General features: G+C 39.9%; 1 protein-coding gene and 1 pseudogene across 1 annotated transcript in view; one reads left to right on the top strand and one right to left on the bottom strand.

Moving 5' to 3' along the window:
* Positions 1–26,089, top strand: part of GPC3 (glypican 3) — a 454,243-nt gene that overhangs the window by 201,414 nt on the left and 226,740 nt on the right. The gene's annotated exons all lie outside the window — the stretch shown is intronic.
* LOC123571384 (small ribosomal subunit protein uS2 pseudogene) lies at positions 23,786–25,756 on the bottom strand (annotated as a pseudogene).

Raw genomic sequence — 26,089 nt, 5'->3', positions numbered from 1 at the left:
GCATAAGCTGCAATTCCCCATGGCTCCACTGACTTCTCTCAGTGCATTTGTTCGGCTCCAGTCTGCTGTGGGCATGCCCAGACAAGCCCTGGGCGGGTTCCCTCATCTGCACAAAAGCATCTAATATATACTTGTGGGGCAGGTCGGAGATTCTCCGAGGACCCCTTTTTATCTGCCTAGGCATTTGGCTATCTCAATTGTGTTTAAACACCCTATCTGGGTTCTTTCTTTCTTCCTTTCTTCTTTTCTTTTCTTTTCTTTCGACAGACTTTCACTCTTGTCACCCAGGCTGGAGTGCAATGGTGCTATCTCGGCTCACTGCAACCTCCACCTCCTGGATTCAAGCGCTTCTCCTGCCTCGGCCTCCCGAGTAACTGGGATTACAGGCGCCTGCCACCACACCCTGCTAATTTTTTAAAATATTTTTAGTGGAGATAGGTTTCGCCATGTTGGCCAGGCTGGTCTCGAACTCCTGACCTCAGGCGATCCACCCACCTCGGTCTCCCAAAGTGTTGGCATTACAGGCGTGAGCCACTGCACCCAGCGTCACTTTATAAAATATGTATTCTTTATTTTGGCAGGATTATGTTTAAGGTAGCTTTTGGTGAGAGACATTTATCTTTTCTAGATCTTTTGTCCCTGGTGATTTGTTGTAAATTTTTGTAAATCAAAGGTCTTATTGATCTATAGGTTTTATATTATACTGTGCATGAATAGCTATTGCTATATTACTGAAGAAACTGCCATATAGTCAGGGTAAAACATTGATTTTCACGGACTATAGTATTCTTTGCAGAAACAATATGTTGAACTTTAATTTCCTGAGAATGTCAACTTGCCTTGCCTGTCAAGAAATTAATCTGTGGCTAGAGCTTACTGATATAGCAGTCTCACCTACTTGATTAGACATCATATCATTTTATTACATCGATATCTTTTGGAGGCATTGCCAATACTTGTATTCAGAATCCCATCTTTCCTTTTGATGAGGTGCACTTAGCTCCAATAAGTAAGCAATGAGTAAGTGCAAAAACCAGTACTTGGCACACAATAGGCATTTAAGTTTAGATATAATTTGTTGAGGTCTTACTAATGCCTGGCACAGTACCAAGCTATTTGTCTGTATCTATATTTTTATTGGTACCTGTCTGTCTATCTATCTACCTACTTATCTATCTATCATTTAGTCCTCAAAATAAATCCTGTGAGATAGGTACTATCATTTCCCTTTTACAGGTGAGAAACTGAGGCTGAGAGGTCATGTAACTTCCCCATAGTCACATAACCTGCAAAAAGTAGTAGAGCTATGGCTTGGAACCTAGTTTACCTGACACTCTAGTCTACTGCTTTTCACAAACAGGCTGGAACTGGCTTTGAGATATTCAGATCTGCCCTGCCTCTGACAAACAGCAAAGAAGACCCCCCACTTCCCCAACCGAAAGAGAAAGAGAGAATCAGACCTGGGGTAAAAGTCTGCGCTCAAGCACTGCTATCTGTCAGCAGCTATATACATCTACAAGTAAAGCCCCCTAAGGGAAGTTTCTTCCAAGAAAGTTCCCATCCTGGTTTATTCAAAGACCTGAATTTTAAGTGGGACCACCTCAACATTTCCACTGATCTGTTTCCTTCAGGGGGTAAAAAAACACACACACAAATAAATAAAAACAAAACCCTATGCAAAAAGAAGTGACTGTTCAGAATAGGCAAATCCATAGAGAAAGAAAGTAGAGTAGTGGTTGCCTAGGGCCGGGGGGAGGAAAGAGAGGAAATGGAGAGTGACTGTTACTGTACACAGGCCTCATTTTGGGAGTGATGAAAATGTTCTGGAATCAGATAGTGGTGATGGTTGCACATCTTTGTGAATATGTCAAAACCAATGAATTGTACATTTTAAAGGAGTGAATTTTATGATATGCAAATTACATGTCGGTTTTTAAAGAATTGAATGATCATGCCCCTCTTCTTTTCTAATAATGGCAATTTCCTTACATTCTCTGTGTTACAAACAGTCTGCTGTTAAGGGGGAGCAGTCCTAGAAATGGAATGTCTGTTTAAAGCGTCCATGTCCTTGGGGGTTCACAGTGCTCTGGGATGCCATTTGTGGCCTATGACCTTTGACTAAAGAACAGTGGTAACTTTGAAATCAGCTCTGCCGAGGAGCTGGCCAGTATGGGCTCCTAGATTCCAGTGGGGATTTTCAATTCCCCGATTACAAACTTCCTATGAAAGTAGGAGATTCAGTTTGGGTTTCTGCCTCTCTGCATGATACTCAGGTAAAGGCTGGGGTTTTTCCCCCTTAGGAGAAATGTGAATAGTTAAAGTGTAACTTCTGCAAATAACTTGATTTATCTTGAAGTGCAGCAATTTGCTACACGTGCGTTTTTCAGAATGCACTAATCAATTCCAGGTCAGAATCATTTAAAGCGCCCCACAAATTGATAGTGAGGTCTTAAAAAGGCTCAGCAGCTTTGGAACGTTAAATTTACTTGCTGTAAATTTGGAATAAGAACATAAAGAATCACTTTCCAGCAAGATGATGAAAATTCATCATGTTCATTATGTGTTTCTTTAGAAGCACACTACATTAATTTTCCAGCTCAACTAAGTGGAGGAAGTAAGGTTTCTCGTTACTAAAGAGTTGCTCTGATGTTTAGAGAGGCGGTCCAGTTTCATTAATGAATCCAATCTGGTCTGACTTGAGATACTGTTTAATGTGTCCCCAAAACCCGAATATGGATAAGTGTCATAAAAACCAACATCAGGTTTTCTCCTTTTAAAACAATGGCCAGAAGGTATTTATAAAACTTAGTTTTGTTTTCCAAGGATTCAAATGCAATAGCTTGCAGTCAGCTCTTGATTTTTCATGGTAATGAGGGAGAGCAATGGTATGGCTCCTCTGAAAATAGTATCTCTTTGCATTTGACTCTGAAGGATGTGTCAGAATGAAAGAAAGGAAAATAAAGAAGTCCCACTGGTCAGCACCTCCTCTTGGAAGCCCTCTTCAGACTTTTGTCCCACTCTAGGGCATGCTGGAGAATGATAGCATCACCTCTCAGCCCAAAGGGGCCTTTTGCTAGCTAGGGAGAAAGCAAAAATTGTCTTCTTTTTTAAAAGCCTTCTTGCTCAGCTGCAGGCCAGCATGGAGAAGTGAAAGGAGAAACCAGGCAATCAAGTGCATCAGCATAAAGTGTCCTGTCACGTACTTTGTTTAACTTGGCTAATAAGAACATGAAAGCAAGCTCATTTGCCTGAGGATACCTGAGATATACAGGCTCATCTTTCTAGGCCCTGTAAAACACACTTTCCATCTCATCTTAAAGAACCTCAAAAAGCTTTGCAAACTACACAGTGGTCTAGAATTGCTTGACACCTCCTGAAACGCAACCCATGTTGTGAGTGGTAGCGGCTGTTAACTCCTAGAAATTCTGCCCAGAAGTTCAGATCAGGGATGGGGAGGTAGTACTTTGGGTTGCTGTGGTTCCAGCCCCTCCAGGCCTTGGATTCCTAGCTCTCTGGCCTCTATCTGCTTGGGCTCTCCTGACCAAGCTAAGTCCTAGGACACCTGAACCTTGGACATCTTTTTTGGCCTGATATCCATTGTGATCACACATCTCTCTCTGTCCACCCCCTGCCTACTGACCCCTTGACATCTACCCAACTCTGCTGGCCTAATGAGCTCTCAGAATTGGCCCCTGCTAACCTGTCTCCTTGCTGCCTGAGTCAAAAGCTTTGGCAGCCTGTTTGCATAGATGTAATACCTATTCTTGTGGCAGATCTCTATCTGTAACCATGGGAACTAGGCACAGATGTTTATATGATAAGCATCCAGTCTAAATCTCTATGGTCATCCCTTGTTTGTCAATGCTAGTGGACAGGAGCAGAGACATAGGTAATCTGATAGAGTGGGTGATCCAAAATTAATTTGTATTTGAAGTTGAAATGGACATACTTCATCGGGCAGCCATATATAAAGAGACTGCTCTGAGTCTGGTTCTGACTTCTGTTTTATAGTAAGGTGCTAGGAACAGGGAAGGAAGGGTACATGAGAAAAATGAAAAGAACAAGAGGAAGGGAAAAAGGACAGAAAGGGGATGGAAATATAGAATAGGAAATGTGAAGAGACGCACTGAGAGGTGAGTGCTTCCTTGAGTTAAAACAGGTGGAGTGCTGAGTGCTTCCAAAGGTAACTGGCTTGCTCTGCTGGCCTTGTCTTTTCCTTGTGTTCCGTAAATGCTAACCTCAGATTTACATTTCTATCACAGAGTTTCAGGCTTGATTACTCTAACAAGTGCTTCTCAGATAGTCACCTTTCTATTACATTTTCTGTAAAGATGAAATTTAGCAGCTGGTAATAATTACGGTGAAGGTCTCCATCCCCAGCAGAGAATGTGAGTTTGCAGGGTAGTCACAAGTGATGTTGCTTTGGTGCTGGGCCAGGGGTTTAGGGTTAGCACTCTGTCTCCCACAGAGGAGATGGAAGGGAATGCCTGGGATCTTCAATAAGTAGATTCCCTCTGGTAGCATTCAGAGCTGTTACTTCTCAGAGGAATTGCTAGTTTGGGAATGGGCTCTCTGATGAGTCACTGTGGTCTGCACGATTTGTAGAGGTCTTTGCAAATGGCAGTGCTTCCAATCCAAAAGAAGTTATGAATTTCTGTCCTCAGAAGTGCTGGGAAGAATAAAGCCCCAGGAACCCAAAATAAGCTGTTAAGGGCATAATAGACATTGGATTTCACGCCGGACAGTAAGTTTCTTCAGGAAAGGAATCATGCCTGATTCTCTTTCAGGTTCCTGGCACCCTTAGTATGGTGTCTGGCACAGAGTGGGCACTCACCAAACACAGGAGTGGAGGCTTAACAAGGAAGGGTAGGAGTGGAGACTAAAGGGTAGCTTCGGCCATTGCAACTGCAGGCCTTGTGCAGTTCCCTGACTTCCAATTTGCCTCTTCCCTACCTTCCCACTAGGCATGCTTACACCTAGTTTCTGCTTCATCAGCCTTGTCCAAGGCTTTCAGAATAAAGTCTGCTCTAACGTACCCCTTCTGCCAAACTATCTGGAGTTCACCTTTGCAAATGTAAGTCAGTCTGTGAAGATAGTGTTGCAGGTTGTTTTCTCAGTTTGTGGAAAAAGTGCTTTATTGGTCTCCTGAGAGACTGGCCTTAAAGTCATTTCATGGAGTTCCCAGTTGCTGCATTTTGAGCGCCGACACCTGGCTCAGCTCTAGCCTCTGTGATCCTGGCAGTGTAGCCTGCCAGCTGTGACAGTCACCATATGGCCTGGTCTCTCACTCTTCCTGCCTCAGGATTGACTAATGTGGCAGAAAAACACTCCCATTACATTTTTGTAGATGAGGCAGACAAGTGGATTTACTTTTGAAGTGAAGGAAATGAGACTGAGATTTCCTTCTAGCCTGTGTTGCCAAAGAACTCTTCATCAGTGAGGCAGTTGGGAAAGAAAATATAGAGCTACCTTTGTAGATACAGAGGATCGACTCAGAGAGAAAAATAATAAAATAAATACAGAATTTAAAACAAACAAAATGTAAGGCTGTAATGGGGGAGGAAATACAATATCTTACATACTGAGAACATCATTTCTGAAATAATTTTCAATAAGTCAGTGAAAGCAGTGCAATTCCACAGGGCTTGGGATATGAGAAAAATAAAGTAAATATTTGGAATAAGCCGTTATGGAGAAAGGTCTCTGATGAGTTGCTATTCACTATGACTAGACTATAATGATACTAAACAGAAATCCTTTGGTGCCTCCTATTTGCAAGCTTTCATTGAGGTACTCAAGATCATCGTTCTCTTTCCCTTTGGGATGACAGCATCCCAAGCAGACTGTACAGGGTTTGATCGAGGTGGTGATGTTGCCCATTGATCTCCTTTTACACTACTAGCAATAGGGCCTGCTTCATTCCTAAGCTAGGCACCACATTTCTGAAGGGTGGCTGTCACTGAGACTACAGGTCCAGCCCTGTGAAAGAGTTGATAGGTAATTATATGTTCCCATGAATTACTTTCAGAGCTGGGTAATTATCGTGAAACTGACCAGCTGGAACTCACAATTAGCTCAGGTCCAGGCTTCCCAGGCCACCAGCCATTACCTTTGAGTCAGGGTAATCTGGGACACAAATCGTTTCTTTTAAATGTTGCAAGACAGGAAAACATTTAAAATGAGGAATGGCTAGGCCCTCTCGAAAACTAAAATCTGTTATTAAAACAAAGTATAAAAGAAAATATTATACCTTTAAAGAAGCCTCTTTGTGAGAGGCACAAGGAAGAAAAGGGATACTCTGACATCGTTTTGGCAGGAGAAATTTCAAAATTTAATATAACTTTAAAATATTCCTTAGAATTAAAGAGAAACGAGCTATAATATTGAATGGTTAGGAAGCTATAACCATTTTTTCTAGCTTCCAAATAGCTTTCTGTCTAATCCCACATTCATAAGAACAAAAAAAATTTGTGACTCTTCATAGCTTACAAGATCAAACCTAAACCTCCTGGCATGGTGTCTAGGTCATTTCCCAGCCTGACCCCAGGCTGCTTTCAGCCTCTTCTTCCATATGGACCCCATAGCCATTTCATTTCATCCATCCATATGGCATTTATAGAAAGGTGCCATGTGCAAGATACTTCTAGGTGTTTTGTGATCTAATGCCACATTACTCCACCTTGGTGGGGACTTTATTAGTTCACCATGCTCCTATTTGGGCCCCATTTAAAAAAATTATGAGGTGCATTCATACATTCATATAGCCAACAGACACATGAAAAAATGCTCATCATCACTGGCCATCAGAGAAATGCAAATCAAAACCACAATGAGACACCATCTCACACCAGTTAGAATGGCGATCATTAAAAAGTCAGGAAACAACAGGTGCTAGAGAGGATGTTGAGAAATAGGAACACTTTTACACTGTTGGTGGGATTGTAAACTAGTTAAACCATTATGGAAAACAGTATGGTGATTCCTCAAGGATCTAGAACTAGATGTACCATATTACCCAGCCATCCCATTACTGGGTATATACCCAAAGGATTATAAATCATGCTGCTATAAAGACACATGCACACGTATGTTTATTGTGGCACTATTCACAATAGCAAAGACTTGGAATCAACCCAAATGTCCATCAGTGACAGACTGGATTAAGAAAATGTGGCACATATACACCATGGAATACTATGCAGCTATAAAAAAGGATGAGTTTGTGTCCTTTGTAGGGACATGGATGCAGCTGGAAACCATCATTCTTAGCAAACTATCGCAAGAACAGAAAACCAAACACCGCATGTTCTCACTCATAGGTGGGAACTGAACAATGAGATCACTTGGACTCGGGAAGGGGAATATCACACACCGGGGCCTATCATGGGGAGGGGGGAGGGGGGAGGGATTGCATTGGGAGTTATACCTGATGTAAATGACGAGTTGATGGGTGCTGACGAGTTGATGGGTGCAGCACAGCAACATGGCACAAGTATACATATGTAACAAACCTGCACGTTATGCACATGTACCCTAGAACTTAAAGTATAATAATAATAAAAAATAAATTTTAAAAAAAATTATGAGGTGGTGGGTGCCTGGGCAAGGATTGTAGCCATGGCTTGGGGGTGGGGATAGTCAGGGAGGACCAGGGTGTGGTAGGAGAGGGGAGAAAAACTTTGAATAACAAAAATGATGGATATGATCCACCCTCTGTTTTTTTTTTTTTTAATTTCAGTGATTTTCCAAACTCCTATGAATCATCTAAACCCATGCAAGATAAAATTGGCTAAGCAAGGTGTTATATATTAACACAGTGGAATGAACATCTCATAGCTACATGAAAATGTGGATATGAAATAATGCTATTAATAAAAATGAACACTGATTGAGCTTATTATGTGTCAGGCACTGTTCTAATCATTTTGTATATATCTTATCATGTAACCCTGACAACAGCCCTCTTAGGGCAGGTACTATTATTATCCCAATTTTACAGGTAGAGAACTCAAAGTACAGGAAGGTTAAGTGACTGGTCCAAGGTCACACAACTAGCACGTGGAGGAACCAGGATTGGAAAGGTTGTATTCTGGTTCCAGAGTTCATGTTCTTAACTACTATAGTATAACTGTCTCTGCACAGGAAAAAGAACATCAAAAGTATATAAACATAGCTACCCACATATAAATACCTTGTTAAAGACAATTTGCAGTGATGCAAATGATTGGATTTAATGTTAGATTCATTCTTCTGTAAAGAAGCTTAAATTCATAAGAAGAGAAAAAAAGTGACAATAGTTTAGAGTCATGGGGGTCAAGGGAAAGCAATTTAGGAAGGAAAGTGTCAACGGTGTCAAATGTTAACTGAGCCAGGAATTAAGTTAATAACTTCAAGCAAGTCACTTAGCCTCCTTAGTAATTGTTTCCTCATCAGTAAAATTTTCTATTGCCTTACAGCTACCTTTTGAAGATTAATGAGATGATGTTAATAAAGTCCGTGTGATTTCCTTTGATAATACTTTCTCAAAATTGTAGACCATATTTTTAGAGGGTAAAAAAAAAAAAACAAAAAAAACACTAAAGGCAGAAAATATGTAAATTTTTCAAGTGTTGTGTGATAATCTAAAGTGTTTCATGTCCTTCAACTCTGGTTGGCGTAGCAACATAACCCCAACTGTCTTGGTATTTGAAGGGAGGAATCAGCCACGGGCCCTGCACTGTTATTATATTCAAACCAAGCTCTCAGAGTCATCCAGGCAGTCCCAGGTCAAGAAGACAACCTGATATTCCCAGTTGAGTGTCTCTTGCATGTCTTTGGCTATCATGTTTAACTAAATCTAAAGTGACCTTTTACATTTTTTGCCAAGAGGGAGATCATGATAATGCTATAATAGACTTTATGTTCATCTTGGCCAGACCTAACAGTACTTGAAAACTATATCAAATTCTCAGTTGTTTATAATGTCTAATAATCACATTGCTGTTTCAATTCGTGTCAGTTGCTCAGTGGGTCCATTACTAATTTTGTTTCCAAAATATTTATATATAATGGAAAAAATTCTTTGTGAGAATCTATTCTGATGGTTACATATAAGTAACAACTCAACTATAAACAACTAAAGAAGGGGGCTATCTGAGGGGCCAGGTTCTTTCTCTTTTATTGCTTCTTTTCCATTCTGCTTTTGACATTTTGGTTTGCCTTCTACAATCTTCATAAAGAAAGGGTAACAAGCAGTTCAGATAGCTCAAGTAACCATCTCAATATAATTCTCTCAAGCTCCAATGCATTGCTGAAATGTTCGAGTCTCTCCTGCTTTTGACCCATGTAATTTTGGAGGGAAAAATCATAAATCTTTAGTGGCTAATGTGTGTCACCACAAGATGACTGTCTTCAGTAGTGTGCAACCCTTTTTAAAACAGGGGTTTGAGCAGTTCAACAGATGGGCCACTGTGTTCTTTATAAAACAAGGTTTTATTGCTAATTGACTTTATAACTTGTTCTTATTTAAGGCAGTTCTAACATATTTCTTCCAGGAGGAGAGAAAGTTAGATGATGGAAAGAACAAAAGACTGGGGCTCATGAGGCTTGGGTTTTAGTTCCTGCCCTGTCAGTTTCCTCATCTGTGAATTGACGGGCTTTGATCATCAGAGTGCCCAGACTTGGCTCTGCATCAGATTTGCCTGGGGAGCTTGTTAAAATAAAGATTCTTGCGACCAATGCCTAGAAACTCTGAATTGACAGGTCTATGGTAGGGCCTAAGAATCTGTATATTTAACAAGCACCCCAGGAGATTCTGACATAATAGGTTTGCAGACCAACAATAGTTAGAAAGTCATTGACTTAGATTACTTCTAAGGTTCCTTTCAGGTTTCAACATATGTAATTCTAGTATCAAAGATTTCTAATCTAAACAATAGATGAAAATAAACAGAACTGATATAAGAAGAAATGTATATAAATAGTTTCATGCTGGGCTTTTGTATTCTGAAACCAGAATTTGGGGTATTGGGCACAACTAGAAGATGTTTGCAAGGTTGTGGGTCCAGCAAGTGTGCTGGAGTCAGAGGTCAGAGTTCTAACTTAAGAAAAGGAGGTGGGCACCGCAAAGTCATAATTTCACATCAAGAATTTGGGCTCCAGAGGTCCAGGGAAGCTAAGCAGGCATAAATAGGAACAGAAGCCTACCATACAGGAATTGCTTGAGATTTAGAATTAAAGTAAAAAGAGAATAAAGAGGGGGTGGAGACCAAGAGAGGAGTGGAGAAAGAGGGGTTGAAACCAGGAGAATGAGAATAAGATCTCTGTTCTTGGAATAGCTGTGGTCCATGCATTAAGAAAGAAAGGATGTCTTTGGGAGGTCGAGGCAGGCAGATCATGAGGTCAGGAGTTTGAGACCAGCCTGGCCAACATAGTGAAATCCCATCTCTACTAAAAATACAAAAAATTAGCTGGGCGTGGTGGTGGGCACCTGTAATCCCAGCTACTTGGGAGGCTGAGGCAGGAGAATCGCTTGAACCCGGGAGGCAGAGGTTGCAGTGAGCTGAGATTGCGCCACTGCACTCCAGTGCAGGTGACAGTGTGAGACTCCGTCTCAAAAAAAAAAAAAAAAAAGAAAATTAGTACTTGCTGTACTAATTTTTGAGTACACTCATTGCTGTAAGAGAATGAGAGCAAGTTCATGGACTGTGATTGGAACAGAAGTGTCTCTTAGGTCATAAGGTATTGGGGATGCACCTGACCTAGTACTCTTCTGACCTTTGGATTATCACTGTCAAGGCTATGGGAAATGGCCATGACTGGAAAGGAATAATAGCCAATGTGGGCAAAGATAGGAAGATGGAGGTTGATCTCAAGGAGCCTGAGATGTCCAGCTCAAATGACTCAGAAAATTGATAACAAGGAATAATAAATAATAGTGAAGGATCTTGTCATCAGGAGCTGCATTTAATGGAGAGGCTCTTCACTTGCTTTTCCACATACAGCCATGACCTGTATAGATAGGTACATTTTGCCACTCCAGTTGAAAGTCAATAAAAATATGAGCATCACAGTTTGATGGTCTCGAATACTAGCAGCAGGCCTCACTGTGGATCTATGCATAGACAGATAGACCAAGTAGTGCCGGAAAAGCGGTCTGTGAAGGGCTGAGACATGGGGATTGTTTTGTCATTCTTGGGAAGGCCAGGAGGGGGCGCCAGTCATTTGGTTGATACCCTATAATCTGTGTAATGAGATTCTTTGAGAATGTGTTTTGATCAGAAATAGCAATGAATTTAGTTAACAATATCTCCTCAGTTTTCTGCTATATATATTATTAGAAAGATATATTTAGAGTAGATAAACTATAAAAATAACTCTATAATTACAACCCTAGAAGTTTAACATGTCACAGACTGGAAAAGGCTTCTTTGATTTGGTAGAAAAGATGTCTTTGACCATTGTTCACTGTGCTCACGTGTTGATATTTGCTATGCACACCACAGTTTTTCCTTTCTGGGAGGCTTTTTATTTTCCATTAACTTTCCAGTCTTTACCTTTTCCACTGATAACCTTTTAAAATAGTTTTGGGTATGCACCTTTCTTTAAACTCATGCCCCTTTTAATTTTTTATTTTGAAATAAACGTAGACTTAATGTTGTAGTTATTAGATATCATGAATTATGCTTATGATTCTCAGAGATGGCCAGAGGTGTCTTCTTCATGGGTTACATTTTTGTTTCCAAGGTATCTCTTTTTCAAAGTGATGCTCTCAATTCTGCCAAAGTCCCTCGTGTAGTGAATTGTTTATGTCCAATCCTGTAATCTTCTTGTCAATATACACATCCTTTTGCTGTGTTGGGGAAAGACTATGTAATTACTGACCCCAGCATGATACCAATTTTTACAATCTTATGCTGAAATAGATTTTTCTGACAATTAGGGCAGTCAGACAGGCTAGACAGAGTGCATGATCTTGGGCCCTAAATTTAATAAGATGGCCAGGCTATCTGCCTGTCTGTTCATATCAATCTCAACATATCTTTGAATGTATAGTTGAGACATGGAAGCAACTTACAGGGGTCTCCCCAAGACCCTGAAAATAAGGAAAATGAAATCGCTACCTAAAAGTTAAGGTAGAACATCAACAAGCTTTGGATGAGAACAGAACTATGCAAATTCACTTTGAAGAGACTGAATTACAAAAGAACAATGGAGTCGCGTATTCGTTGTCTAATTTCGTAAAGTATAAATGAAGAAAAAATTAAGGAAAAAAACAATGCTGGCAGCAAATTGCCAAAAGTTAACTCATGTTGATAACAGTTGGTGGGACTATGGGTGACTATTACTTTACTTCTTTGAACTTTATTGTTTTAATTTCAAATAAAAAGAGAACAAACAAGACTGAGACAGAGACAGACAGACTTAACGGCTGCTAGGAAAAAAGACCAGACAGTAGCCTGATTGACAGTGTTAACACAGTCGAAGAAAGAATGTGTCAATCAGGGAGTGGGGGCCATGGGCTGTCAGTTATGAAAGCAGATGAAAAGGAGAAAGTCACAGAGAAAGATAGTAACACTGATCAGTGCCCTTCTACCAAGAAAGAAACTGCCTTCTTGGACTCTGAGCTAGGCACAGAGGCAACACAGCAAAGTGGTTATAAGTGAGATCCCAGATCCAGACTGATTTGAGCTCATATCTCATGCCCACCACTCCCCCAGCTTCATGACCCTGGGCAAGTGGTTATACCTTTCTGAGCCTCAGTTTCTGTCTATAACATGGGAATTTTAATAACGGTACTTACCATATAGGGCCATTGTGAGAATAAAAGGAGATAATCTATATATTCAGTATGGTGCCTGGCACACAGTAATCTCTCAATAAATGTTAGCTATTATTATAATATTTTATTTATAATACCCTTTTTATAGAGATATATTTTAACATGATGCCATAATTAGATATTCAAAGCTTATACCTTGGGTTGACATTGCTTCCATGGTCACTAAGTGAGCTTTGGATTATATTTTGTCTTCCTATATTATTTATCAGTAGGGAGATTATATGAGGATCTGTCACCTCATGAATTATATGTATCATTATAAATGGGTTACATATATTATATATGTCATTATAAATGGGTACACTGGCGTTCAGCTTTATTCCAGCAGTCTTTGGAGGGTTTGATAGTGTGGGTTCAATCAGTCTGGAACCTTATCAAATTGAGTTTTGAGCCTCCAAATCCTGGGCATCTAAATATTTTAAACACGGCCCTCTGTGAGCTTGGTTGAAGTGAATCCACCTCTGAGGGCCAGAATCCAGACCTAATGAGGTTTCCTAGCAGCCAGTCTGCCAGCATCCTCTCGCCAATTAACTCCCTCTGTTTCTACACAAAGTTGTATGGGATAAAACCAGAAACTCATTTCATATTTTCTGTGTATGTTTGCTGGAGTCCGATGCTTTGTGTGTGTTCTATATGAGTTTATACAGGGCCTTAGTAAGATACTACATTATATTGTTACTGGAGTTGATGTGTAATATCAGCCAACTAGTAACTATGGAGAAATAGCACAGAATTATGGAATTACAATGCTTGAAGGGAACTTAACACTCAGGTAGTCCTATCTTCCTAAAGGCCAGAGAGGAAAAATGACCTATCCAGGATGACAGGTAGTTTATTTGAGACATCTCTATACTCATATAAAAGCAATTCTCATCAAAGCAGAGATAAAGGACTGAAAGAATGTATCAGAAACCCAAAACAGAACCCAAAGATGAAGGGTCCACCTCATTATTATTCTGCCACATGGAAAATATTCCGTAGCTGGAGTCCTTCACTCTGCTCTTTTATGTTCACTTTATTGGCTTTTTCCTTCGTTCTGATATTTTTCCTGGAGAAATAAACGTCACTAGTGTTCGAGAGCTTACTCTTCGTGAACTAGGTCAAATTAAAACGATTCTGCTCATTTTCCAAGACATTTTGTTCATCCTAAAATGCTTTTCTTTCTTCTTTTTCCTTAAAAGGGGACTTCCTTCTACATAGTGCTCCCATTTTATTTGCATTTGCCTCTCAATTTTCAGTTAGTTCAATTACTTATTTATTTAGTCTTTTTCTTTGTCTAGTTTTGTGCTTCTTTGTCAATTGGTACTGTTCTTCACATTTGGTATGCAGGCCGCCTGGACTCTGCCTTCATGACTAACTGATGCACTCTTTTAATAAAAATAAAAATTTTCATAGTGAAACCCCATCTCTACTAAAAATGCAATAATTAGCTGGGCATGGTGGCGGGCACCTGTAATCCCAGTGGGAGGCTGAGGCAGGAGAATCTCTTGAACTCAGGAGGTAGAGGTTGCAGTGAGCTGAGATTGCGCCTTTGCACTCCAGCCTGGGCAACAAGAGTGAAACTCCATCTCAAAATAATAAAAATAAAGATTTTCTACTCCCTTTTTGTTGTGTGGAATTCCAGGAACAGTGAATATGCCACTTAAAACTGCCTTCCTCTTTCCTTCTCCAAGGACAATGTCTAGTCTTCCATATCAGGCATTAGAAAGGAGTGCCTCAGAGCTCATTTTGAATTCCAGCTCTGCACGACTTACTAGTTGTGTGGCTTTGAGGAAGTTGATTCTACTCCCTGAGCCTCAGTTTTCTCACCTATGAAGTGGGAATAATCATAATAATTAAATAATAATTTAATTAATAAAATGTAAGGGGCACTTGGTATAGTGTCTGGCCCAAACGAATGTGCTATGCTGATATTAGTTCTTGTTACTATTGTCATCATTGTTCTTGTTACTGTTATTTAGTCATCATTATAAAACTGGTCTGCTGAAATCACGTTAACTATGATACTCAACCCAGATTGTCAATATCGGCACTGTCTCCAGTAATGCCATGGCATTCTTAGGACAAAAAAACCTTTCATTTTAATTTAATGAAAAAGGAGTATATAACATTTTTAGGGGGTGGGGTATGATGATACCATCAACCCAAATGAGCTGATGAAAGAGACATGATTCCAGGGAGGTTGGGACCTATCATGGTGAATGTATTCACCTGGTTGCTTGTCGGGAGCAGACCTTTCTCTGTGTTGGTATGTGCTGGCATGATGCACCACACCAGCACCTTTGTTTATGATCAGTAGTGACATATGTCTGCTCAAATAAATTAACATTCTTGTCTGGCCCAACTCATTTTGAGAAAACAGATTTGCAAGCTAGTATGTAAGCTGACCCATATAACCCCTTGGCTTAAAAAAATGTACTGTATATCATTGTAATTTTACTCTAACAAGGATTGAGCGATGGCAAGCAAACTTTAGTTTTTTTCTTTTTATGGCTACATCGACTGACTTCTACCTGTTGTTCTTTGAGAGGCATGTGGAAAGGAGACTGAAAACTAAATACAGGAGAAGGAAAGGAACACAGGGAAAAGAGGCATAATGGAATTTGTCAGAGTCTCTGAATACTGGTGTCCTGTTCTATAGTAAAACCTCAGATCTGAGCAATTCTAAAGAGCTTAAACACAGCATAGGAATGGGGCAAGCTAATTATGGGTCTATTACAGGGGCAATTTGAACATCATTGACATTAGTATTCCAATGACACATTGACATAATGGCATGCCAAGACCACACAGCACTAATATTTCTTTCTTCCCTCTCTGCCCAGAGAATTTATAGCCTAAGGAGAATACAATAGAAAACAATTTACTTCTCTAGTTTGGTTTTGGTCATTCCGGGCCAGAGGCATAGACTGTAGTGACTTCCACATGCAGATTTGGGAAAGTGACAAACTTGAAATTTAATTCATCTCTTTGTGATGCGTTTCAAACCTAAGCAATACCATTTTGAGGGATTTGGCCTCATCTTTCTTTCCTTAAACAAGTAATATTTTCAGTGATGTCAACTTCACTATTCTAGACCTCATGAGATGGAATTTAGTGTTTGGTTAAGGCTAGTGAGGTCAGCTGAGGAGACACAGTGCAATTGTGCCATGTCTTCCTTTGCACTGGAATTGTGGATGCCTCCAGGCCCACACAGAGGGGCCCCCAGGCATGTTTAAGGAAAGTGCTAAGCAGCAGGATCAGATGACCTCATTAGGGAAAGTGACTGTACCTTGTATTTTACAGATTTTGTTTAAAATGCCCAATCTCAAATTCAGCCTTTTCCAGGCACATTGCCAAATTACAGCAATGGACCATTTTTCAAATGCCAATTTAAAATAAGCCGTCTTGAATGTAGCACTGTGACAAAGGATCCTTTTGGCAGAAAGCCACTTTAGACATCAGATTACTCCAAGCATTATTTTAAAATAGTACCCAGGCCTTTAAGTAATTCAGGTGCTGTTTCCTTTGAACCCAGAAAATGTCAGTGTACCAAGAGCAGACGTAAATGGGGCAGGCCTGGCCAAGAGCTGGATTTCCTTTTCCACAGATGGATTGAGCCCTCATAGTATATAACTGTCCCTTGTCCATCTGTCCGAATGGAGCTATCTTCCTCTGATTCACTCCTTCCCCCGATTCCCTCCCAGATTTAAATATTAAATTGAGTTTGTGGGGGTGAGAGATGGGGTAGTTACAAGGAAAGAAATTCATTGTGAGATATTGAGGGTGAAACTCCTAGAAGAAAATAGAAGAACAATCCTTCTACGAGGTGGATTCTGTGCTTGCTCTTCCCTTTTTATCTGGAATAGCAATTGGGAGGTAGTGACAAGGGCTGCCAGAGGTTTGCTCAAGAGAGTTCTGAAATAATAGGTTTTGGTCTTGTGCAAACAAAGACCTGTAGTTTGTTAGGAGCTTGGGGACAAATGGTAGCAAATGGACAAATGGCCCTGTCTCTGAGCCTGCAAGTCACCAAGGTAGCAGTGGGTGACTTGCTTTCTGTTTCTAGCTCAGGACTTGGGACTTTCTAAGAGATTCTAATATTGCATATGAACCTTGCCAGGGGTGTTTGGACAACACAAAATAGAGAAGCTGAATCAAGCATTTATACTTGTGGGAGTGGTTGCTTGTCTTTCTGACCATACCCTCTCTTCTTCCAGGTTAATTCTAGGATTACTTTCATTGCTGGCTCTCCATTTTTATAACTTCTTATTAAACTGGTTTCCACATTTTGTTAAAATAATCAAGTGTTCAAGAATGTTCAGAAGGTCCAATTTCATTAGGTCATCTGGTCCTTAATCATGAACCTCATATGTGATTTTTTTTTTTTTTTTTGACAGGGTCTCCCTCTGTTACCTAGGCTGGAGTACAATGGTGGGAACATGACTCACTGCAGCCTCGACCTCCTGGGCTCAAGCAGTCCCCCTGCCTCAGCCTCCTGTGTAACTGGGACCCCAGGCATGCGCCACCAAGCCTGGCAAATTTTTTGATGTTTTGTAGAAACAGAGTCTCACTATGTTGTCCAGAGGCTGAACTCCCAGGCTGAAGCAATCCTCCCACATTGGCCTTCCAAAGTGCTGGGATTACGGGCATGTGGCACTGCACCCAGCTGTGATTGTTTTATAGTACAATACAGGCAGCTCTTGTGGCTAAGTCACTGCTCTATGGAGAAAGGTTTCTTAAGCCAGGCACCCTGCATGTATGCTCTTACATGCAGGGTATCTGGCATTTCGTATACAGAACTGTTATTTGTATGTCCTTTATATATTTGAATCTTAATAAATCTTGTCCCATTTAAAAACAAATCCAGTTAAGCTTTGAATAAAAAAGGTGTTTCTCTAACTCATTTCTTTGAATTTGCACTAGGCTTTTAGGCTCTTCAGATAGTTGCTAAAGTCCCTAGCAATTGCTGCAGACCAGAACTAAGGTGGTGGCTAAGCCTCAGAATTTAGCTGGTTTGGTGCAAATAGGTACCAAGTAATATTTTATTTAGGCCTACATAGATTAGATGACCTGCCTCCTAGATAACACTGGTATTATAGTATTTTTTCCGGTTTATTGAGGTGTAATTGACATACAAAAAGCTGTAAATATTTAATGTGTGCAATTTGATGAATTTTGAGATAAGTATATACCCTTGAAGCCTTCATCATAATCAGTGCCATAAACATATCCATCTTCTCCAAGAGTTTCCTCCCATCCTCTTAATTTATTATTTTCTTTGTGATAAGAGCACTTGACATAAGATCTATGCTCTTGGCAAAATTTTAAATATATGCAGTATCATTGACTATAGACACTATTCTGTATGGTAAATCTCTAGGACTTCATCTTGTGTAACTGAAACTTTGTACCCATTGAATGATGATACCTCTCTGTTTTGCCCTCACCCCAGGCTCTGAAAACCACCATTCCTCTCTCTGCTTTGATGAGTTTGACTATTTAGGATTCTTCAGATAAGTAGTATCATATAGTATTTGTCCTTCTGTGTCTAGCTTATTTCATTTAGCATAATGTTCTCCAGGTTTATCCATATTTTTGCCATCAGCAGAATGTTCTTCTTTTAAGGCTGAATAATATTCCATTGTGTGTATATGTGAGCGTGCATGTGCGTGTGCATATGTGCGTGTAACATTTTCTTTTCTTTCTTTTTCTTTTCTTTTTTTTTTTTTTTTTTTGAGACAGTGTCTTGCTCTGCCACCCAGGCTGGAGTGCAGTGGCATGATCTTGGCTCACTGCAGCCTCTGCCTCCCGGGTTCCAGCGATTCTCCCTCAACATCCTGGGTAGCTGGGATTACAGGCATGTGCCACCACACCCGGCTAGTTGTTGTATTTTTAGTAGAGACGGGGTTTCACCATGTTGGTCAGGCCGGTCTTGAACTCCTGACCTCAGGTGATGCACCCACCTCAGCCTCCCAAAGTGTTGGGATTACAAGTGTGAGCCACTGCGCCCAGCTGTAACATTTTCTTTGTCCGTTCATCCATCAAGGGACACTTAGGTTGTTATCTGTGTCTTGGCTATTGTCAATAATGCTGCAATGAACATGGGAGTGTGGGTATCTCTTTTTCTACTGCCTCCCTCCATTCTAGATGTCAGTAGAACTGGCTCTTTGTCCAAAAATTAAGGAGGGGAGAAGCGGGTATAGTGGGATATGAAGGAGGAGAGACATCATAGGTAGTGTTCAGGTATGTATATACTCTGGCTTTGGATACATGACAATAATTTTCTTTTTAAGCAAAGGCGATGTCAAAAAGAGGTTACAAAGACCTGCTGGAAAAAGGAGAAAAGTTTTGCTTCATGAAAAGTCCATGGAGTCAATCTTTACTTACTCTCAAGTTATTCCTGGAGAGTGAATTCTTTACTTTAGGTGCTTGATGCTCAGTAAATTGTGAAACTCTTCCCCCTCTGCATGTAGGCATTAGAGACTTTTGGAGATGCATCCAGAATTTATGAAACTCCTCAGCAATCAAATAATAATGATAAATTACATGGTTGCTTTAGTGCCTTGATGACCTTGTAAGACAACCGGGGGAAACAGAAACTAACATGCCCAGCTAGACCAGGAACTTCATTAGAGCAACATGGCTACTTTCCTACCAGCTGACTTATTTTGTCAGGTTATAACCTTAATTCTGGAGATTTACCCCCGCCCCATCCCCCGCCACCCTATTCTCTCACACAGACTCCCTAAGACACACATACATACAACTCAGTTCTAATGTGGATGCAAAAATCATTTTATAATGTTTATAGAATATAAGGGCAGTTGACTGAAGGTGAAACATTCCTTCTTTTGGACAGACTCAGGGGAAAGCTGCATGGTTGAACTTTGCTTGTGTGCCACCCCTGCCCACGTGCCATTGAATTTGACTGGAGTCCCTGTGGTGGTGGTTACCTTCCTGCTAAGTCTTCACCTGCTTCCAGAGTCCACTGGGTGCACCTGAGTAGCTCTCTTCACCCGATTTAATTATGCCAGCCTTCAAGAGTCCCCTGGCCTTCATCTTCCCTGTGTTTCATGTGTTGGAATACCCTGCAGGAAACTGAGTCCTAAGAAACTGTCAAGATCTTGGCCCTTGAGCCTTGTTTCTGCCAGTAGCCCTTTGAATGAACTGCGACTCAGGGGATAGCCTGGCCTTTTTGCAAAGGCTAGCTTTCCAATTAAATAGCAGAGTTTTGTGGTTAGAGTTGAGAGCTCTGAGATTTCATATCTGTATCAGTAATCCCTAGGAAATGCACAATATTGACCTCTTTCACTTATTTTCTTATAATTTCCATTTCATCATGACTCGAAGGCAACACAGGTAATGCATTTCTGGGGAATTATTGTTGTTGTTAAGTAGTTGGAATCATTCAGATTTTTGCATTGTTCATCGCATCTTGCCCAAGTTGTAGAGTTATTTTCCTGAAATATTTAGTAGACCCAGTGTAGCCAAACAGCTGAGGTATTAAGTTTACTTAGAGTCAAACCAAAAGGAAAAGAAAACTACCTATATCTGGAAGCATTGTTACATAGTAATTTAGTAGGTAAGCTCTGGATTCAAACTGCTTGTATTCAAATCTTGGCTGTTCTACTTACTGTCTGTATAAGCTTTCTAAGTTACTTAACTTCTCTGTGCCTCAGTTTTCTTATCTGTAAAATGAAAAGAATACTATACTCACCTCATAGGGTGGTTCTGATAATTACATAAATTAATTCATATAAAACGCTTGAAACACTGCCTGGCAGATGGTAAATGCTCCAAGGATGCTAGTTCTTATTATACCTAAAGCTAATCTTGAAGTGCTCTGCAATATTTGCCCCTGAAGAAGATGGACATAATGGAAAAAATATTGGACAAATAGGAGTTCTGTGTTTCATTGCTGCCACCATCTACTACATAGCTATATGATTTGGAGACAGTCTTAGTTTCAGTTACCTCATCTGTGAAATTGGGATAATAATGTTTCCCTTAGCAACTGTTCAAACACATGCATTCACGAGTACATATACACACATGCTCACATTCAATGATAGAGAAAGAGATAATTAAGTTAGAACACAGACTTTAAAAAATCTGAAATGACATGAGGCATTTTGCAGATATGGTGATCTGTTGCCATGTAAAAGAGTCCCAGAACAAAATAGATTAATATTTTTATATCTATATGGTATTTTATGGTTTTCAAATGAGATAGGCCATCTTGTATTTATCACAGCTGGCTATATCTGGCTATTGCAAGCCTTTAGGATCTAGGGACAAGTTGTTTGCATATTTTATTCACAGTCTAGCAGAGAATATACACTCGGTAAATATTAAATGGAAAAAATGTATTTTACACAAGTGCAATCAATCTAATGAGACAGCAAAGATGCCTCAAAAACGGTCTTTAAATAGTTTTTTAGCAAGTGGTTAATGTTGCTGACTTTACATAATGTCAGGGGCCTATGATAATTTAGGTCCCAAACAAGTTGAAATTCGTACTGGACACATCTTTAGAGACTGTGATATGAGTCACCAAGGGAAGCAATAGCCCAAACCTTTGGGGCTTGGGATTGCTTATCTCAGATATACCTTATCATTAACAAGAGAGTAGGCAGTGAGTCTTATGGCTCTCCATCTGTAAAGAGTCAAAAGAAAATTGTTACATTGAGTGCCCGGTTAGTACTTGTTAAGTATATGAATGATTAAGGCCTTGGAAGGGGGTATGTGTTTAAATGTTAAGCCAATTCAGATATGATACTTCTCATTAATGATGGAAAGGAGGGCTAGAATGCACCTTCCAATAACAATGGGGAAGAGGAGTCTGTTGCTTTTGTAATCACTGAAGCTTTGGCTGTAAAGCACTTGCAGAAATAAAAAGTGCCATGGAAATCTTTAATAACTGTTACAGACACAATGCTCTCAATAACAATTGTTGCATACACTATTGGCAATTGACCTTTCTTAGGATATTAATTTAGTGTCTAAGTGGTTTAAGAGGGAAAGAAGAGCATATAAGAGCAAGACTATGTAAAATGCACACACTAATTGTCCTAACAATAACACAAAAGGTCCCCTAGATGTTTGGCTCTTTCTTTTCAATGACTACAGGATATTGAAAAGAAATACAGGTTTTTTATTAGATAAAGGTACTACCAGAATGTTTGCATTTAAACCTTTAAGTGCAGCTATTCCTTCTTTATGGTACAGAATCTTTCATTCAATACTTATTCAAAAGCCTATTTTTATTTTCCTAAGCTATGGTTAGTAATAGTAAGTGCTTGAGAGAAGAAACTCCTTAGCCTTGATTTGTGGAATTATGGTCATACACTATTTAAAAATTCACAAGTTGAGAAAACAATAGCCAGATGTAGAATATATGTTAGTGATTTTTTTTTTTTTTTTTTTGGTCTAGCTAAGATATAATCCACTCTTAGCATGGCTGTTTGGAGTAATCCATGTCCTCTCCTCATAAACTCTTTGGAGAATGACCTTTTTTAAAAAAAGAAAAGTTTTTAATTAAATAGAATGATTTGGTGAGTCCTGGGGGCCTTTTAACTACTCACTATGTGGATTATTGGAAGAACTGTAGTAGAACTTTACTTCTTTGGGTACCATCAGTCTTTCTTTTGTAAAGAATGAACTAAAAAATTTAAGAATGTGATCCTGATACTTCTTTGTAGGTGTCATTTCTTAGCCAGGAGAATGTCAAATAAGTAAGACTATTTTCCAATCAACCAAGAATTAGCTGGTCCAAATGAAATCCTGGGAGACAGAGAAGAATGAAAAAAGGCTAAGGATCATGACTTATAACAGAAATAACTCATCGAGATGATAGCACAAAAATTACTGACCCCCAAGCTTCTCTTACAAGAACCCGAGTTATTCTTGGTGTGTCCACAGTAAAATGGGTTTCTAAACCCCAGTGGCTTTTACAAGACAAACTGTTCTTAAAGTTTTATCTATTTAAGAAACAAGTTTTCATGTGGGATTCTCCTACACTGTTCTGTTTAGCTACTTTCCCGGATTTTCAAGGGTGTCTTTTTCCTGAACCCAGTGTGAAAACAGACACATTCTGAGCCACGATGAAGGTAGCCTTATTAGCAACTCCCTAATTTTAACATTGTTACATTTGACCCACATTTTCAAGATATGGAAAAAGGTAAAAAGATGGAAGATTTTGGAAGGATCATATACATAGATTCAACCGAGGGCATTTTTTCTACTTTCAACTTCTGTTTTAGATTCAGGGGATACATGTGCAGGCTTGTTATATAGATACATTGTGTGATGCTGAGGTTTGGGATATGATTGATCCCATCATCTGAGTACTAAGCATAGTGCCCAGTAGTTAGTTTTTAAACCCCCACCCCTGTAGTTCCCAGTTTCTATTCTTGCCATCTTTATGTCCATGAGTACCCAGTGTTTAGCTCCCACTTATAATTGAGAACATGTGGTATTTGGTTTTCTGTTCCTGCATTAGTTTGCTTAGGATAATGGCCTTCAGTTGCATCCATGTTGCTGCAAAGGAAATTATTTCATTATTTTCTATGGCTGTGTAGTATTCCATGGTGTATACGTACCACGTTTTCTTTATCCAGTTCACCATTGATGGGCACCTAGGTTGGTTCCATGTCTTTGCTATTGTGAATAGCGCTGTGATGAACATGTGAGTGTATGTGTCTTTTTGGTAGAATGATTTATTTTCCTTTGGGTATATACCCAGCAATGCGATTACTAGGTTGAATGGCAGTTCAACTCTTAGTTCTTTGAGAAATCTCCAAACTGCTTTCCACAGTGTCTGAACTAATTTACATTCCCACCAACAGTGCATAGGCATTCCCTTTTCTCTGCATCCTCAGCAACATCTGTTGTTTTTTGACTTGTTTTTTCTTTTTTTTTGGAAACTGATGTTTATTTTTTGCCAAGCTTGCTTCCATGTTGCTTAAGAGCTGATATAAGAACAGCTTAAGACCAACCAGTGGTTGCACCTACCCATTCAGTGGCCTGAGCAGTGGAAGCTGCAGACCAGTTTTCTGTGGCAGGCTAAGCACTCCAGTCTTCAGTAGGGAACTGCTGAATAGGCACAGAGGGCACCTGCACGGCTTCAGACCAGTCTGCCACCTCAGGTTGAGTAGCAGTGAACTCAGGAGCTGGAGCAGTCTATTCACTTTGAAATTCCTCCTTTGTCACAGCCTTTTCAGCAGCAGTCTGCTATTCTTTTTCAATCTCTTCAGGATCTCTGTAGAAGTAGAGATCAGGCATGACCTCCCATGGGCATTCACAGGAAATGGTACCACGCATGTGCAGAACTTCCTGAGCCAGCATCCACCATATCAAACCCACTGAGTGAGCTCCCTTGTTGTTGCATGGGATGGCAATGTTCACATAGAACAGAGGAGAATCTGTGTGGCACAGAGCAATGGTGGGAAGATTAACATAAGATGCCTCTGTGAGAGGCTGGTGGTCAGCCCTGGGGTCAGTAACCACAAGAAGCCGTGGCTCCTGAAAGGCTGCCTGGATCTGGTTAGTGAAGGTTCCAGGAGTGAAGCGGCCAGCAATTGGAGTGGCTCCCGTGGCAGCAGCCAACTTCAGCACAGCCCTCTGGCCAGTATTCCTGGAGGATATGACACTGACATCAGCAGGGTTTTCAATGGCAACAATGGCACGAGCTGCCAGCAGAAGATTCTCCCAGGTCCTCTTCAGATTTAGAATGTAGATGCCATCACTTTTCTTTTAGAGATGTACTGTTTCATTTGGAAGTCAAGGTTGGTGCCACCTAAGTGGGTTCCTGCTGCAAGGAACTTAAGGACACCCTCCTATTTCATTTGCAGGACATCAAGGGCTCCGGACGTTGTGAAAGTTTTCCTCTAAGTTAGGACAGGAATCCCAAACAATGCTGTATGGACCCCTCTGTGGGTAGTGTGGAAAGGCTGTTGTTTTTTTGACTTTTTAATAATACTCATTCTGACTGGTATGAGATGGTATCTCATCGAAGTTTTGATTTGCATTTATCTGATGATTAGTGATGTGGAGCATTTTTTTTTCATATGTTTGTTGGCTACTTTTATGTCTTCTTTTGAGAAGTGTGTGTTCATGTATTTTGCCCATGTTTTAATGGGGTTGTCTTTTGCTTGTTCAAATGTTTAAGGTCCTAATAGATGATGGATATTAGACCTTTGTCGATGCATAGTTTGTGAATATTTTCTCCTACTCTGTAGGTTATCTGTTTACTCTGCTGATAGTTTCTTTTGCTTTGCAGAAGCTCTTTAGTTTAATTAGGTCCCACTTGTCAATTTTTGTTTTTGTTGCAATGGCTTTTGAGGACTTACTCATAAATTCTTTCCCAAGGCCAGTGTCCAGAATGTCAACCAAGGGCTTTGACCACTGCTAGGGAAGACAGTGTTGAACTGCTAATGAGTCTCTGACAAGGTGTTTGCCATTTATAAACATAAACATTTCTATAGTTGCTACTCATACTTGTGAGAAAACATTGTTGAAATGGTATTTTTTCTTTAAGTGATAGGTATAACTTCTCTCTCTCCTTCTCCTTATTTACTTACTTACCTATTTGTTTTTATCCTACTTTGTCCCCAGAGGAATTTAAAGTGCTCTACAAATATGTGCATAATAAATGTAAGATGCAATGCAACTGAAATACATAGGAACTATCCGGCAAAGGGGAAAGTAAGATGGAGCCAAGTGTAAGGTTATGACACAAAGTGCATGGTATGAAGTTTATTATGCTTGATAGAAGCAGACCATAAATCTGGCCCTAAGCCTTCCAGTAATAAATTTGAAGAGGGAAAAATGATGAGTTACCCGAATTATGGTGTCCAGAACATTTAAATAAACTAGTTGTTCAGGAAAGCTAATGGTGGGTAAACGATAAGAAGTAGTTGGGCTAATGAGTTGGTCAACTGTTGCAGACTCATACATTTTCTAGTAGTTAGAGATATTCACTTCTCATTTCTGAGGACCCTTTGAGTGAATTATTTTAATTGTTCTCTCTGATCTATAATAGCCTTTAGGGAAATATCTGTATCTATCTATCTCTCCATCTATCAAATGATATACGTAATAGCCTGTGAAAAGCATATGTTTCTTCTTTCTTTCTTTCACTCATTCCTCTATTCCTCATTGATGTACGTTGTATTTAGAAGCCTAGTGTGTGAAATATAAAAAGCAAGACTGTATATATTTACAGGCTGGTCATGGACCTGCACAAATAAATTGCTTATATTTAATAGCAACTTATTTCTAAGCTTTGTC

This window comes from Macaca fascicularis, chromosome X (assembly GCF_037993035.2).
Source record: "Macaca fascicularis isolate 582-1 chromosome X, T2T-MFA8v1.1".
Taxonomy (NCBI): domain Eukaryota; kingdom Metazoa; phylum Chordata; class Mammalia; order Primates; family Cercopithecidae; genus Macaca; species Macaca fascicularis.
The sequence above is the reverse complement of the archived record's forward strand: the minus strand, read 5'-3'. Positions and strand labels throughout refer to the sequence as shown.